The sequence below is a fragment of the Geotrypetes seraphini genome, chromosome 3, assembly GCF_902459505.1.
Source record: "Geotrypetes seraphini chromosome 3, aGeoSer1.1, whole genome shotgun sequence".
In the NCBI taxonomy this organism is placed as follows: Eukaryota; Metazoa; Chordata; class Amphibia; order Gymnophiona; family Dermophiidae; genus Geotrypetes; species Geotrypetes seraphini.
Window position 1 is genome coordinate 50,784,356 of NC_047086.1, and position 18,649 is coordinate 50,803,004.

At 42.6% G+C, this 18,649-nt stretch overlaps 1 protein-coding gene across 2 annotated transcripts in view; it reads right to left on the bottom strand.

Annotated features, from left to right (window-relative positions):
- Positions 1 to 18,649, bottom strand: part of DDX43 (DEAD-box helicase 43) — a 267,260-nt gene that overhangs the window by 12,645 nt on the left and 235,966 nt on the right. The window lies entirely within an intron of this gene.

The following is an 18,649-nucleotide window of genomic DNA, read 5'->3' on the forward strand; positions in this document are numbered from 1 at the left end:
AGGATTGAGGGTATCTAGAGGAGAAATGGTATTATAGGACGAGACAGCCTCACTGATAGATTTGTACAGCACAGTGGTGGAGAGAGTGCAAGGATCAATAGCCTGAAGATTCTTAAATATATTGATGGAAATTGGCCAGGTCTGGGGGGGGGGGGGGTGAGAGGGTGATGAATGGTGAAAGTTATCAGATGATGGTTAGTGAGGGGAAAGAGCAAAACAAAGAGGCAAGAGAGATGTCTGTACCGACCGTTATTGCACATTTATTCAAAACAACATATAAAAGTAGGTCTTTATTAAGACCATATGAAGTCCCAGATGAATGGAATCCTAGAAAAGTCCCAACCAGAATCCGGGTTTTGGCAAGAAAAACTTGCCTTTCTCAGGGGACAACTACAAAATGTGGACATAAATAATTGTAAGATAAACATATAAAATTCTTAAGGTTACATGAATAAAATAAAATATGAAAGAGCAATGCATAAAAGGCATAAAGAAAACATTTTATAACAGAAATCAATGGGCAGATACAAAACATATATACATACCAGCATCAAAAATGAAGATAAGCATACTAACATCAGACTAACATCTAAAATGTACATTGCCATATAAATGCAAAATGACAAATATCATTTGAAGAAATCCAATTAAAAAAAACATTTAAAAGAAAGTACAGTAAAACCTTGGCTTGCGAGCATAATTCGTTTCAGAAGCGTGCTTGTAATCCAAAGCACTTGTATATCAAAGTGAATTTCCCCATAGGAAATAATGGAAACTCAGACGATTTGTTCCACAACTCAAAAACTTCAATACAAAATACTATACGTACTCGCTCATTTAGAATAGTCACTACATTCCCACAGTGTCAAGAGATAAGAACCATCGGCTCAGTTGTGATGATATGACTGTGTGTATACTGTATATACTTGTATTGCAAGACATTGCTTGTATATCAAGTTAAAATTTAATCAAATGTTTTGCTTGTCTTGCAAAACACTTGCAAACCAAGTTACTTGCAATCCAAGGTTTTACTGTATATGTTAGTGCTGATCATATAATGAAAAAACATAGATAATACAAAATCATCATGTATAAAATTAAACATTGCAATGGAGAGGAATAGATAAAAGTAATATAATGCGCAGATACCTGCACAGTATTAGACCAGGGTCAGTGAGGGGAAGAGCTGAGGTGGAGAAATTGGTGATGGAGCAGTTTAAGAAGACAAGATCAAAGCAGTGGCCTTTCTGGTGCTTAGGGGTACTGGAGCACAGCTGAAGATTGAATGAAGATATTAAAGCAAGAAACCTAGAAGTGTAAGAGAGAGAGGTCAATAGCAAGAAGATGAAGATTAGAGAAAGAAGGAAAGCTAGGAGTCAAAGTCAATGAGAAAGGAAGAAAGGAACTTAACAGGGGGGTTGATAAATGACCACTACTTGGAGAGACAGAGAAGCAAATAGACGGATGGAATGGACTTCTAAGGAAGTAAAGCAGTGAAACTGAGGTGGAAGAAGAGGTTGAAATCTACAAGAAGGTGAGACTAACAGCCGAACACCACCTTCATAACCAACTGGGTTAGGTCAATGGAAGAAAAGGTAATCTCCATGACACAGAGCAGTAACTGAAGCAGAATCTTCAGGGCATAGCCAGATTTCATTTATTGCAAGCAGTTAAGAGAGTTGGAGAAGATAAAGAGTTTGTGGCTGTAAGCAAGCATGTTGTAAACAGAGTGCACATTCCACAGAGCATATGAGAAAGGCAGAGAAGGGGGGAAGGCGAATAGAAATAAGGATTGGAGATACTGAGGTGTGATCTGCATGAGTAGAATGAGAATTAATTAGGAGGACCAAGATTATGACTGATATCTAATCTAATGTTTGGTTTATATACCGGGTCATCTCCCAGTAGAGCTCGCCTCGGTTCACATATAATTAAGACTAGAGTACATAGCAGAAAACATAAGAGAAGGAAGAACTAATTAAAAACTAAAGTACATAAGAAAAGCATAAGAAAAATAACTATAATATTATCATTTCGTTGAGGCTGTAATTAAACCATTTAAAAATTGCGAGAACTACAAAGTTTTTAGGAATTTACAAAATAATTGCAGCTGGCCTAAAAGCCTATTGGAGTCAGGAAGCTCATTCCAGATTTCTACAAACTTGAAAACAAAAGATTGATTGAGCTTCCCAGCAGATTTAATTCCCTGAAGAGAAGGTTAACTTATATCTTTGTGTGTTTCTCAAATGGCAAAGTCTAAGGGTATTCCAACATAAGAGGACAAAAGGATCAAATATTCCATAGAGAAGCTTGAAGATTATGCATGTGCATTTAAACTGGATCCTAAAGCAAACTGGGAGCCAGTGAAGCTTTATCAACAAAGGGGAAACATGATTATACTTTCATTTCCAAAAAATGAGCTTAGCTGCAGTATTCTGATATCCCCAGCAGAGAGCAAAAGAAGGAGAAAGAGTATGGACAAGAGTAAAAGAGGCATGACAACAGCACCATAGATGAGATGTACTCAGACAGAATGGAGATGGATGAATGAGAGGAAGAAAATGTTGAAGCGTCAAATCTGAGAAGGTAGAAGACAAAAGGGAAGTGAGGGGATTAATTTGGAAGCTGGGCAAAGCAGTCTAGTAGGAAGTGGAAGATTAATGAAACCCCACCAGAAAATGCCACAATATATTTCTATGGGACATGCTGCAGTATGCAGACATTGATAGTAATTAAGGAATTATACTGTTTTAGGAAAACCTTATGCTCCACAGTATGGCTTAAGAGCTGGACACAGTACAGAAACTTTCCTCATCACCATGCTAAATAAAATCAGATTGGAAGCAGATGTTGGCAAGGATACCATTGTGGTTCTTCTCAATCTGACCGCTGCCTTTAGTTTGGTTGATTACCAATGTTACTTGCTTCAGTTGGATGATTTGGTCATTTCTGGCAGTCCTTAATTGGTTCAGGATGGGTTTTACATTACATTACACTAGTGATTTCTATTCCGCCATTACCTTGCGGTTCAAGGCGGATTACATAAGAGTTGCCAGGAGGTTACAAGATAATTAGGTGGATTACATAAGCATTGTCGAGAACTTAAGGTGATACATGTTGGGTAATTAGAAACATTTTAGATTTGATAGGGGTAGAAAGTGTGGTAGGTGGAGTTTGGGAAGGAGCTGGTCATGTTAAATAGATTTTATGTATTTTTTGAAGAGTAGGATTTTAGTTTCTTTTTTGAAGGTTTTGTATTACCTAATTATTTCTTTAAAGTTAATTGGAACTGAACCCTCCAGATCTAGTCCTGTTCTGTCTCCATCCATACTTATTTACTAAATTTTTTAGCCCATCCTCTCATAGGAGCTCAGAATAGGTTACATACGAGTATCAGGTACTCAAACATTTTCCCCATTTTATCCCGGTAGGCTCACATTCTATGTCAGTGTTTTTCAACCGCTGTTCCGCGGCACACTAGTGTGCCGCGAGATGTTGCCTGGTGTGCCGCAGGGCCGCCATCAGGGCAGTACTACCAGTCCTGCATTCAGGGGCCCGGAGCTGACAGGGGGCCCGGGCTCCCCCAGGGTCCTAGGCAGTGTTCTAAGGCAGGGGCGCCAGTAGCTCGCCAAGGCAAAGTGAGTCGATCACCCAGGACTCACTTTGTCTTGGTGATCTAATCTATCGAGCCGATAAGTCTTCTTCTCCCCGACGTCAATTCTGCAGTCGGAGAGGAAGTTCGGGCCAGCCAATCGCTGCCTGGCTGGGCGGAACTTCCTCTCCGATTGCAGAATTGACGTCGGGGAGAGGAAGACTGATAGGCCCGAAGCAGGGAGAGCATGCGTCGGCGTCGGCTTTGGGGCCTGTTATCCATTGGTGGGTCCTGTTCCCCGATGGCAGCGGCAGTGGCTTGGGGAACGGCAGGGAGAAAGAAAGAAAGGGGGCAGGCAGGGAAACAGAAGGAAAGAAGAGAAACAGAAAAAAAGAAAGAAAGGTCAGGGAGAGAGGAAGAAAAAGTTGGGGGAGGGAATGAGGTGTGGAGGAGAGAAAGCATACAGGTTGATAGAAGGGAAGAAAGATTGGATGCACAGTCAGAAGAAGAAAGTGCAACCAGAAATCACCAGACAAGGTAGGAAAAATGATTTTATTTTAAATTTAGCAAAGTGGAGGCAGTATTACCACAGTTTTCAAAGGAATTTGCCCAAATAACTTAATAGTTAACTGGGTAAATTCCCAGAGATGAAAACTTCCCTTCACTTACTATGCACAGTTCTGAATTTATATCTGCTGTCTATATTTTACAATATGGTCACCTTTTACTAAACCTCAATAGTGGTTTTTAGCGCAGGGAGCCTATGAGCGTCAAGATTCCAGCCAGAATATCAGCTTTGTGTTCAGCCAAACAGGCCCAGGTTTCGCACTGAATAAAGTATTTTATAATTTTTCACTATTCTGTTCACTTAATATTTCATAATAAAGTAATTATAAAATACCTTCTTTGTGTTTATTTGATTCCTATTCAAGAGAATTACTTTATATATAGTCAATATAGGCACAGAGTTAAATTTTTTAACATTTTCAAATGGTGGTGTGCCTCGTGATTTTTTTCATGAAACAAGTGTGCCTTTGCTCAAAAAAAGTTGAAAAACACTGCTCTATGTAATGTACCTGGGGCAGTGGAGGATTAAGTACTTGCCTAGAGTCACAAGGAGCAGCGTGGTATTTATATCAACAACCTCAGGGTGCCGAGACTGTAGCTCTAACCATATGTATTACTGTTTTAACCTTTTCCTATCGTAATAAATTTTACGTTACGCTGGTTCCAATCGTAATTATTTTAGCAAAGTTTTGTATTCACCGTTATCATTTACGGCTATTGTAAACATAATGTAAATAAGTCATAAGTCTGTAAATTCAAATATTTTGTTTTCCTGGCTCTTTATTAGTCCATATAGACTGTTTATCCACGATGGCAACGACATTTTTGGAATGTCCCTTATCTGGGACACACGATAGGAAAAAGTTAATAATTAAGAAGGGGAGAAAAAGATTGTATAATTGTAATAATTGTATAGTTAATAGTGTATTTTTGTGCAGTTTTTCTGATTTACCATTTGTATTGCACTATCAAAGTTTAAAAATCAATAAAGATTTATATATACCGTATTTTCACGTAGCTAACGCGCACCCGTGTAAAACGCGCACACGGGTATAGCTCGCGAAAAACACAAATTTATGTACAGAAATCCTCTGGCCACCCCGACTCTTCTTTCGCCCGCTCCGACTCTCCTCTCCCCCTTGAAGTCCTGTCCCCACCCTGAAAGCCTGATGCCCCCCCGACGTCTGATTCACCCCCCCCCCCCCGCAGGACCGCTCGCACCCCCACCCCGAAGGAACGTTCGCACGCTCCTGCACCCCCACCCCAAAGGACCACTCGCACGCACTCCCACCCGCACCCCCACCCTGAAGGACCGCTCGCACCCCCACAGCCTCCCGACCCCCCCATCATGTAGAAGCTCCTACCGGTGTCCTGCTGCTTCCTCTTGGCGGTCCCGACTCCCCGACACGATCGGGGCAAGAGGGAGCTCAAGCCCTCTTGCCCCAGCCAACTGCGGCACCCCCGACACGATCGGGGCAAGAGGGAGCTCAAGCCCTCTTGCCCCCCCGACTCCCCGACACGATCGGGGCAAAAGGGAGCCCAAGCCCTCTTGCCCCGCCGACTCCCCAACTCCCCGACAATATCGGGCCAGGAGGGAGCCCAAGTCCTCCTGGCCCTGGCGACCCCCACCTCCCTGCTAGTTGTTCGGGCCAGGAGAGAGCCCAAGTTCTCCTGGCCCTGGCGACCCCCCCCCCCGCTAGTTGTTCGGGCCAGGAGGGAGCCCAAACCCTCCTGGCCACGGCGACCCCCTACCCCCACCCCGCACTACATTACGGGCAGGAGGGATCCCAGGCCCTCCAGCCCTCGACGCAAACCCCACTCCCCCCAACGACCGCCCCCCCCAAGCACCTCCGACCACCCCCCCAGCCGACCCGCGACCCCCCTGGCCGACCCCCACGACACCCCCACCCCCCTTCCCCGTACCTTTGTGTAGTTGGCTGGACAGACGGGAGCCAAACCCGCCTGTCCGGCAGGCAGCCAACGACGGATTGAGGCCGGATTGGCCCATTCGTCCCAAAGCTCCACCTACTGGTGGGGCCTAAGGCGCCTGGGCCAATCAGAATAGGCCCGGGAGCCTTAGGTCCCTCCTGGGGGCGGGGCCTTGGGCACATGGTCGGGTTGGGCCCATGTGCCTCAGGCCCCGCCCCCAGGTGGGACCTAAGGCTCCTGGGCCTATTCTGATTGGCCCAGGCGCCTTAGGCCCCACCAGTAGGCGGAGCTTTGGGACGGATGGGCCAATCCAGCCTCATTCCGTTGTTGGCTGCCTGCCGGACAGGCGAGTTTGACTCCCATCTGTCTGGCCAACTACACAAAGGTACGGGGAAGGGGGGGTGGAGGTGTCGTGGGGGTTGGCCAGGGGGGTCGCGGGTTGGCTGGGGGGGCGGTCGGAGGTTCTTGGGGGGGGGCGGTCATTGGGGGGAGGGGGGTTTGCGTCGAGGGCAGGAGGGCCTGGGATCCCTCCTGCCCGTAATGTAGTGCGGGGTGGGGGGTCGCCGTGGCCAGGAGGGTTTGGGCTCCCTCCTGGCCCGAACAACTAACGGGGGGGGGGGGGTCGCCAGGGCCAAGAGGACTTGGGCTCCCTCCTGGCCCGATATTGTCGGGGAGTTGGGGAGTCGGCGGGGCAAGAGGGCTTGGGCTCCCTTTTGCCCCGATCGTGTCGGGGAGTCGGGGGGGCAAGAGGGCTTGAGCTCCCTCTTGCCCCGATCGTGTCGGGTGTCAGGACACCGGTAGGAGCTTCTACATGATGGGGGGGGGTCGGGAAGCTGTGGGGGTGCGAGCGGTCCTTCAGGGTTTAAGTGCGGGTGGGAGTGCGTGCGAGCGGTCCTTCGGGGTGGGGATGCGAGCGGTCCTGCGGGGGGGGTGAATCGGACGTCGGGGGGGAACTATGTAAAAAAATTTTTGTACAACGCGCTCACGCGTATAACGCGCAAGGGTATGCGCGGTACATAAAAACCACGTATAACACGCGCGTTATATGTGAGAAAATACGGTGTGTGTGTGTGTATATATATATATATATATATATATATATATGTATATATATATATATATATATATATATATATATATCACTTTTAAGATCAAGCTCATTCAGCGGTATACATAATAAAATCAATAAAACCCCAGCAAGGAACTGGGGCCCCAAAATGCACTAGGCCTTATTTTTGGGGTATGTACATGATCATCTCTCCCTTCCTCTCCTTCACCCCAATTCTTCCTCTTTCCTTTCTTTCCCTCCCTCCTTCCCTTCCCTCGTGCAGCAGGACTCTTGCCCAGCTTCCCTTCCCTCCCTTGTGCAGCAGGACCCTTGCCCAGCTTCTAAACAGGCTTCTTCAGCCTTGTCCGCCCATGAATTCACTCTGCCGTGTTACTGATCAGTAATGTGGAAGAGTGAATTCATGGGCGGAAGGTCGAAGCAGCCTGTTTAGAGTGCTGCCGGCCCGAAGCTGCTTAGGGAGGTATGTAATAATAATAATAATTAAAAAATATACCGCCATTACCCAAGAGTTCTAGGCGGTTTACACCGTAAGAAACTGAACAATCAGCGAAGTACACACATGTCATAAGATTTTAAAAAAACAAAACAAAACCACCAGGATTAAAGTAATAAAATAATTACAATGTTAAAAAGATCTATTTATGTGATAAATTTATCAAACAAAGCAGACTTTACTATTTTTTGAAAAGAACAGTAAGACATGGCTTGATGAAGACATTTACCAAGCCAACATTGAAGTTTGCCTGCCTGAAAGGTCCTTTCAAAAAAGGTCTTATATTTGACACCATTTGGCTTAGGATAGGTAAATAAGCTAGAGCTTCTTATAATCCTTGATAGTCTATAAAATTCAAAGTGAGAGAACAAATAAATTGGAGACTCTCCTGAAATCAGCTTAAAACAAATACAAGAAAACTAAAATAGTATTCTTGCTTCCAACACTAACCAATGCAATAATCGATAATATGGACTAATGTGGTCGTTCTTCTTCAGACCAAATATCAATCGAACTGCAGCATTCTGAACTATTCTCAGTCTTCTTAAAATCTTTTGGGAAGATCCCAAATAAATGATGTTACAATAATCCAGAATGGGTAGGATCAATGATTGTACCAGTAATCTAAAAGATAGGATCAAAGTATTTTTTAATGGTCTGTAATTTCCACAATATATAGAAACATTTTTGTACTACCAAATTTGTATAATTGATCCAAGTCAGTTGGCAGTCAAGCATGATACCCAAGATTTTTATGGAATTGGTTATTGGATAGATATGTCCATTAAGACAAAGCGATGTTTCTGTTATTTTATCATTGGGACTGGCTAAATTTTTTTTTTCCTGTATTGAGTTTTAGCCTGAAACTAATAGTCCATTGATCTATCTGAGATACTATGGATGATATCTGATTTATGACTTCCACAGTAAACTTGTTTAAAGGAAACAGAATAGAGATATCATCAGCATATACGTAAAATTTCAAATTTAAACTCTGCAATAGATATCCAAGTGGGGAAATATATAAGTTAAACAGTGTAGGCGACAACAGAGAGCTCTGGGGCATGCCACAAGGGTTGTTCCAAGGATGAGAATAATTTCCATCACTAATCACTTGATAGGATCGTGTTTTCAAGAATCCTTGGAACCATTTCCAGACCTTGCCTGAGATCCCCATTGTGTCTAAACATCCCAACAGGATATCATGATCTATTAGATCAAAGGAACTGCTAAGATCCAGTTGGAGAATCAGCACACTGGTGTTTCTGCTGAATTGATAGTGAAGATAATCAATCATAGAAGCAAGGACAGTCTCAGTACTAAAGCTTTTTCTAAATCCTGACTGATAGTCATGAAGAATATTGAACTTGTCTAAGTAATTAACCAATTCTAAGATGACCAGACCCTCCAAAAGCTTAGTGAACAGAGGTATACTTGCAATTGGTCTGTAATTAGATGTAGTAGCAATTGATACTTTCTGGTCTTTAAGAATGGGGGTAATCAGTCTCTGACTAAGATCAACAGGGAATATTCCATTTATCAATGAAAACATAGTCCATTTAAATAAATCGGCTTTAAGTGTATGGAGGGGTTCCGATGGAAGGAAGGGATGGGGGTTCGGCTGCATGGCGGGTGCTCGGGGGTGCTCGCTCAAGGGTTCTGCTGCACAAGGGATGGGAGGTAGGGAAGGGAAACTGCCGGTGAATCTCGGGACTAGGGCTTATTTTTGGGGTAGGTCTTATTCTCAGGGAAACACAGTACTTCATTGTAATAAATTTAAAACATGAAATGTCATAATAATATTCTCAAAGATATTTTCATAAGATTGATGGCTTTTATGGATGAGATTAAGAAGTGGATGGATAGAAATATGTTGATGTTAAACCTAGATAAAACAGAGGTCATGTTTGAGGGTACTGACGAGCAGATGTTTACAGCTGAAAGAGATCAGATTACCGGAGGTTCACCTTTCAATTTCATCTCATATGAGAATGCTAGGTGTATACCTGGATAATCATTTAACAATGGAATACCATATCTTGAATGTTATTAAAAATGCTTTTTTACAAATGAGAACACTATCCAGATTAAGACCAATGCCTTCAATGTTGGATCTCCAAATAGTGATCCAAAGTCTTGTAATTACAAAATTAGATTTTTGTAATGCTTTATTTCTGGGTATTACAAAAACAAGGGAACATGTCTTGCAGGTTGTACAAAATACAGCTGCAAGGATGATCACAGGGGTGTCTCATTATGAGCACATCTCTCCAGTACTTAAACAACTAAATTGGTTGCCTATTGAATATCGAATTGAGTATAAGATCTTGACAATCATACACTGTGTTCTTAATGGGGAAGCACCACAATACTTGATCCAGACCCTGAAAAAATAGGTTCCAACACGTATGTTGCATTTGCAATCCGCAAGGAAACTGTCACTTGAATGTGTCCAGGATGTGCATTATAAAAACACCTGGATATCAGCTATTTCTTTAGCTGGCCCTAAATTGTGCAATGCATTGAATGGACCATTAAGATTATGTTCTAACTTTGGGTCATTTAAAAAACTATTGAAAACCCACTTATTTGTAAAAGCCTTCTATGAATAAGGAATTTCTGCTTTAATGTACTTCTCCTAGGATCTAATTATTAGCTGAATCTGTTTTTTTTACTGATTGTATTTTATTATGTTTTCAGTTGAATTTGTATTCTCTGTAGGTCTCAATTTGTATATGTTCATTTGTAATCCGCCTAGTTGATAGGCGGAATAGAAATATTTTAAATAAAAATAAATTATACCATATTGCACTGTACATCCTACCAGATCTGTCAAACAATCCCTACTGTAATTGTTGTCCCCCCACAAACATCAGATTTGAATGTTCCTGCCACTTGTTTATCAGTTACTGCAGTCCCCATCTTTGGAAGAGACTTTTCCAAAAACCTCAGAGGGGATTCAGTCTACTCCAAGTTTAATGACTCCTTAAAACTGAACTTTTTAGCAATACCTGAAATAACCTTCCAATAAACTCTGAAATTGTGTGCCAGAGAATGTGGTGAAATCGGTTAGCTTAACAGGGTTTGAAAAAGAAATGGCTTGGGGAAATCCACTGCTTATTCCTAGGATAAGCAGTATAAAATCTGTTTTACTACTTGGTATCTAGCTATGTACTTGGGACCTGGACTTGCTACTGTTGGAAATAGAATACTGGGCTTGATGGACCTTTGGGCTATCCCAGCATAGCAATTCTTATGTTCTTATCAACTATATTACCCAGAACAAGATAACAGAATTAAAAAAGGTACAGAAAAGAGTGATGAAAATGATAAATGGGATGGGAGACTCCCCCCCCCACCTTATCTCAAAAGAACATAAGCAATGCCTCCGCTGGGTCAGACCTGAGGGCCATCGTGCCCAGCAGTCCGCTCATGCGGCGGCCCAACAGGTCCAGGACCTGTGCAGTAATCCTCTATCTATACCCTTCTATCCACTTTTCCAGCAGGAAATTGTCCAATCCTTTCTTGAACCCCAGTACTGTACTCTGCCCTATTATGGCCTCTGGAAGTGCATTCCAGGTGTCCACCACACGTTGGGTAAAGAAAAACTTCCTAGCATTCATTTTGAATCTGTCCCCTTTCAATTTTTCTGAATGCCCTCTTGTTCTTTTATTTTTTGAAAGTTTGAAGAATCTGTCCCTCTCTACTCTCTCATGAGGAAAGGCAAAAGAGACTAGGACTCTTCAGCTTGGAAAAGAAAGTTAAGGGCAGATATGATAGAGATCTATGAAATACTGAGTGGAGTGGAACAGGTAATCATGAATTGTTTTTTTACGGTTTTCAAAAATACAAGGACTAAGGGGCATGTAATAAAGATACTAAGTTGCAAATTTAAAACAAATTGGAGAAAATACTTTACTCAAAGTGCAATTAAACTCTGGAATCCATTGCCAGAGAACGTGGTAAAAGTAGTTAGCTTAGCAGGGTTAAACAAAAAAGGGTTGGCCAAGTTCCACAAGAAAAGTCCACAAGTCATTATTAAGAGGAACCTGGAAAAATCCACAGGAATGGACAATGGTACCACAAAAGACCGGGTAGTGCAGAAGAAAATAAAATAAAATAAATATGGAACCAGATCCTGGACTTCCAAGAGTTTAAAATTGTAAAGTTTATTGGTGTATAAGATAATCAAATGTATCACAGTGAACGATTAGGTTTCTTACCTCTGCTAATCTTCATTCTTGTAAATCTCCTCTGGAGGCTGAACTCGAGGGTTCTTGTATGTCTAGTAGCTTTTGCTGCAGGGCTACTAAAACTTGATCCCTCCCCTTTGGTCTATCTGCCTGGGAGTTTTCTGTCATGCTCAGTTAGTAGAAAAGCCAGGAAACAGAAGAAAGAGAGGGCGTGGGAACTCCCACTACCAGTCAATTCTGCCCAAGAAATTATTATACTAAAACCTATGGCCAAAAAAGGCCAACTGTAATCCAACACACAATGTAAACATTATAAAACTGCAAAACATAGGAAATTTATGGAATGTAGACACAGCTTGAAGATCAGAAGGGGCACCCTGCACCCCCCTCCCCCTTACAAAGGGGAATACGCATGTAATTCTTAGTGAGGCCAGTCAGAAACAAAAAAGCAGTTATCATAACAGGTGTTATCCAGGGACAGCAGGCAGATATTCTCACATGTGGGTGACGTCATCCACTGAGCCCCAATGTGGACAGCCTCGCAAGCAGTTCGCGAGTGCTGCACCGCCTGTGTCTCCTCAGTTCTCAGTTTTCCGTGGAGCTGAGAAGTCCTCGTTTCAATGCTCCCGAGCCAATCTGCAGGCTGTCCAGAGGGCTTACTGTAGTTTAAGCTTACCGGGCACCCTCCAGAAGTAGACAAAATTTAAGATGTCTGCAGTCTCCTGAAGGATCATTCGCACAGAGTTGGATCTGCAGCATGTGGGCAAACCCATGAAATAAATAAAAAAAGACTAGGAATTGAAAACAAATCACGAGCAGTAGAAACTGATTTCAACCATGCAGAGAAGCTGCAGGTACAAAACAGCATGACAGGAAACTCTCGGGCAGGTAGCCCAAAGAGGAGGGATCAAGTTTTAGTAGCCCTGTAGCAGAAGCTACTAGACATACAAGAACCCTCGAGTTCAGCCTCCAGAGGGATTGTACAAGAATATACTAGTAGTCAAACTCACTTCAACAATATGAGAGCAATGATTGCACTACATTAACGATAACCAGACTTCTTAATAGATCTCGCAAGGATAGCAATGTGTGACAATTTTTTTGTTTGAAAAGAAATATTTTTGAAAGACAAGCAAAACATTTTATGAAGTTTTAACTTGATATACAAGCAATCTCTCGTAATACAAGTTTATACAGTATATACACATCACAACTGAGCCAATGGTGGTTCTCTCTCTGACGCTGCAAGAGTGTAGTGACTGTTCTAAACAAGCAAAGTCTTGTAATACGAGTACACACAGTCACATCATCATAACTGAGCCGATGGTTCTTCTCTCTCTGACGCTGCAGGAGTGTAGTGACTGTTCTAAATGAGCGTAGTCTTGCAATACAAGTATGTATAGTATTTTGTATTAAAGATTTTCGTTGTGGAACGAATCGTCTGAGTTCCCATTATTTGTTATGGGGAAATTTGTTTTGATATATTGTTTTGGATTACTAACATGTTTTTGGTGTATTTTGTATTAAAGTTTTTGGGTTGTGGAACGAATCGTCTGAGTCTCCAACTCTCCATTATTTCCTATGGGAAAATTTGCTTTGATATACTCTGGATTACAAGCATGCTTCTGGAACGAATTATGCTCGCAAACCAAGGTTTTACTGTACAATAAACAGAAAATGGGTGTTGCTATGGGAGCAGTGATGGCACCATCAATTGCTAACTTGTTTATGTCTGATTTTGAAACTAAATGGATCTCTGAGAACCCCTACAGCGATAAGTTCACTCATTGGTCCAGATTTATTGATGACATCTTTGTTTGGAATAGTGACCACACGTAGTTGGAGAGGTTCCTGGAGTGGCTAAACTGCTGCCATCCTAATATTTCGTTTGTTATACAAAGTGATATATCAAAAATAACTTTTTGGGATATAACATTGAAACGTACTGCCAACGAGCTGTGCACCATGGGAAACATATAAAAATACTTTTCTGCACTATGACAGTTTTCATCCCTCTCACTTAAAAAAGAATCTGCCTATATCACAGTTCTTAAGTTAGAGGCACCTTTGTAGCATTGTAGCTGAATATAAAATACAATCAAGTTTCTTGAAGAAAAAATTACGAGAACGGGGTTATCCAGATAAAGTGATTCATACTGCCTATAAAAGGATGCTTTATGAAAATAGAGATCTAATGTTGTCTCACAGACCCACACAATCAACAGATAAAACAATGGCACGCACTGTCAAATTTGATCACAAGTCACATCAATTAGGTAGAATTTTACATAAACACTGGCCCTAATAAGGATGTTGCCATCTTTTAAAGAACACAAGCTAAGTCTGGCATATAGAAGAGGTATACATTTAAAGGAGGTACTAAGCCCTAATGTATAAAAAGTAAAATCTGTAAAAACTATAACACGACCTCTACACACAGCATGTGGGAATTGTATGAATTGTGTGATCATGGTATCATCATCTGAGTTTATAAACCCAGCAAACCAAAAGAAGTATCTGTTCAAATATGACATCCTGTACTACTGATTTTGTAGTATATTGCATTGTATGCCCGTGTTTGAAAGTATACGTGGACTAAACCTCTAGACAACTACAAATATACCTGAACGAACATAGAAGTGCATTAGGTAGAAAACCCCCCCCCAAAACAACCTTACAGGCTCCAATGGTACAACATTGCCTAGCTCTAAACCATGTTTTTTTTTTTTCAGTTAAAATTTTTCAGTTAAAATGTTATGTTCTAGATCATGTGGAGGAAGACATCTATGGAGGCAACAAAAACAATGCTGGATTTACGAGCTAGAGTCCGTAACTCCAAAAGGATTAAATATGAGCATAGACTGGTATTACTAGTTCTCTTACAGCCTTGTTTGGAAATTCAAATTTACCATGGTTCTGAAGATTTAACTCGAGAATGCAACAGTTGAGCTACTTAGTCAATGAGGAGAGGCCAACATTCCCCATAGTAATGATGTGGAGGGGCGTGATTGGCTTTTCTCCCTTTAAGAAAACTGAGTCGCCACCATGAGAACAGGATGCTGGTGAGATCGTGTGAGCAACTATCCAGTAAGTAATACTATTTGGTTCTTTTTAAGAATGATATATGATATAAGAAATGAAAGTGATACATACTTTATATATAATTACCTTCAGAGAACTGTGCAAAGATAGTGGAAGTCTAGGAGCCCTGAAGAAATGGCCTAGTTCCGTGAAACATTGGCTACAAACAAGATGCCACTTAAAATTTTCCAACACAGTTACTAGTATTGCTATTTAAATTTTAATCCCACATAAAACAATCACAGTAGCAATTAGTCATTCTGCGCGGAAGTTTTTCAAGCCAATGATGTGGGCGGTGGTGGTTTGAGCATTAATGCTCTACCAGAAAAAACCTGAAGCTTTTGCTTCTGTAAGAATAGACTCAGCCTAAAAGTGGAGTATTCATGCATTTATATTTATTTACCCACTTCCACCAATTTGTAATTTATTAGTATTCACTAATCTAATCTATAATTTATTAATCGCACTATACAAAAAAGATTCAAGATGATTAACATTCAAAGTGGCCGTAAAATCTATAGGAAAATACAATCAATAATTAAAATATCATAACATGAATATTACAAGTAGTCATAAAAAAGTTTTCAAATTTTTACGAAACCTTAAGTAATTGATATCAGTCCTAATATAAACAGATAGATTACTCCAAATTGTAATGGCAGTATAAGGAAAAGAGGAGTTGAGCTGTTATTTATACCGTACTCCTCTAATCTCGCAAACCAATTGACATCTGGGTGAGACGCCAGAGACTACAAGCTTCTCTGAACCCGAAAGCATGGGACACCATCTACCTGCACTTTGAGAGACAAAACTGAAAGGCCCTTTTCAAGAATAGTTTGAAGAAATACAAAGATCACTGAAATGGGAGCCTGCTCAGGCTGCACCATAATTGGAAGGTCTTCCATGTCTTAGTGTAAGCCAAAACTGTTGCACTATTTATTTGCTCTAAAGAGAGTCGTAACCACAACCTCTGAGTAACCCTTGCAAATCAGGGTCATGCCATAAGACCAAAGTGTTCCGGATTCTCCATGGGAACTGGGCCTTGACTGAGGAGGGAACCCAGCAGTTTCAGGCACCTGCTTCTCTGCAGATGCACCAGATCCACATACCAAGACCTGCGGGGCCAGGCTGGGGCCACCAGGATCACCAGCCCCTAATAGTTTGCTATCCTGCGGATGATCCGACATATCTTGGCCCACAGCAGAAAAAAACATAGGAGCTGCTTTGCGGGCCAGGGCTGAACTAGCTGTGCTTCCCTGCTTGGCTCTTCGATTGTAGAAGTGAACTGCCTTCGCATTCTTGGCTGTGGCCATGAAATCCATGTATGGTTTGCCCCGAGTCTAAACAATGAGGAAAAACATAAGAACATAAGAATTATTGTTGCTGGGTCAGACCTGGGGTCCATCGTGCACAGCAGTTTGCTCACGCGGCGGCTCTCTGGTCAAAGACCAGCACCCTAACTGAAACTAGCCCTACCTGCGTACATTCTGGTTCAGCAGGAACTTATCTAACTTTGTTTTGAATCCCTGGAGGGTTTTTCTCCCTATGACAGATGCCCTCTGGGACACAGACCACTCTCCCAGATCCAGTCTGCCTGCTGAAAATTGGCTTGGACGTTCTCTACCCCTGCCATTTGGGCACCAGAAAGAGTTTGCAAGTAAAGTTCCACCCACTGGAATAATATCCTTGCCTCCAGGCGAAGGGGAGCACTTCTGGTGTCTCTCTATTCACATAAACCACTATGTTACATGATAAAGAATTTCGAACATTCCTGCTTACAGCTTATTCTTACAAACAGTTTAGAACACAACTGAAGTCCTATCTTTTTACAAAATATCTGATTACTTAACTTATTTTATTTCCCCCTTTGTGACCATTGTTGGTAATCTTTTGTAAACCACGTTGAACTAATGGTTACGCGGTCTATAAGTACAATGTAATGTAACATAATGTCTGAAAATACTCCAACATCCTGTCAGGAATGACTGCAACTCCAGCAAAACCATCCAAATGGCTCTCAGTTCCAGATGATTTATGATCTATTTGCTTTCCGATGGGGACCACCTGCCCTGGGGGGGATGACCACAGCAGTGAGTCCTTCAGCCGCTGAGGCTGGAGTTGGTTGTGAGTAACACCCACATGTCGATTCAGAGAGGCATACCCCTCGATAAGGCCTGCCTCTGGAGCCACCAACGAAAGCTATGCTTTGCCTCTGCAGTCCAGGGGAGCTGCATCTGCAGGGTGTAGCACTGCAGAGACCACCTGGACAGAAGGGAGTACTGGAGTGGGTGCATATGAGCTCTTACCCAGGAACAACCTCCAGGTAGGTCGCCATCAAGTCTAGTACCTGCTAGTAATGCCAAGCTATGGAGTTCAGAAGAGCCAAGATCTGCTTCCTGAGCTCCAGTTTTTGTGGCTCGGAAAGAAAAGCATGGCCCTGTGCTGTGTCAAAGTGGACTCCCAGATATTCCAATCACTGAGTCGGCTGCAGCTGATTTATTTGGAAGTTAATTATCTAACCCAGGTTCTGTAAGAGGCTCACCATCTGCTGAACCGAGGTCCTGATCAGTCAATCGTCTAGGCCCACCATGAGCAGGTGGGCCACTACAACTACCATCACCTTGGTAAAGGTGTGGGAAGCTGTAGCCAAACTGAAATGGAGCATCAGAAACTGAAGTGTTGCTGCAAAATGTGAAATCTCAGATATTTCTTGTGATCTGGAAAGATGGTGATTTGAAGATATGTCCAAGAGGGATTTGGAATGGCGATCCGCCTCACTGGCGAGGAGGTTGTTTGGTCCTTTGCAAAACAGCATCTGTCCCTTGAAGGGCAATCTGCTGAGAATGGCCTTGGAGGCTGAGTCATCTACCCATTGTCTTATCCAGAGCATTTGGCGGGCAGAATTGGAGTAGGCCGAAATTGTACACAGGACTATGATGATATCATAAAGAGCATCGGCCACATAATCCACTCCCTCAAACATGTGGAGACAGGAATCCTCAAGCACCGAGGAACTAGTCCACAATCTGCTGCAGCTTTGATACCCAAAACCAGTGCTTCAAACTGCCTTTTCAGGACCACATCCACCTTACTGTCCTGTGTGTCATTTAGCATCACTCCACCTTCACTAAGAAGGGAGGTGCGTTTGGTCACTTGCACTACTGCGGAGTCCACCTTTAGCTGTACAAACAGTTGCTGGAAGTCTGGAGTCATAGGATAGAGCCTAGACATAGCTGGCCACATTTAGAGTCCCCAGGCATCTCCCATTGATCAGTGACTAAGGAAATGATGTCTGGATGAGCAGGAAAAAAGTTCATTTCTGCATTGTCACACATGACGGAGCACTGTGAGGTGGAGGGCTACTGGGCATCAAGCTTTTGACAAAATCGGAGAAGCCTTTCAGTGGACCTAAGGATGCTTGTACAACCCCAGACTGGAGAAGAGGAGATTCATCTGCCGACACGCGCTTGCATTTTGCTCCATTGCTGCTCAGATAGTCTGAGCAGGATCTCTTCCCCTTAAGCCAGATATTCCAGGATTTCAGGGGTTCCAAGGCCCATGGGAGTGGCTTAAGGGATCTGGCCAATTGGAATCTTAGGCCACTCCAAGTGCATCCTAGAATGCACTGCGAATTAGGCCTAAGATTCTGGTTGGCCCAGATGCCTAAGGTCCCTCCTATGGGCCAATCAGGGACTAAAGCCTCTCCCTGGTGTATCCCACGATGC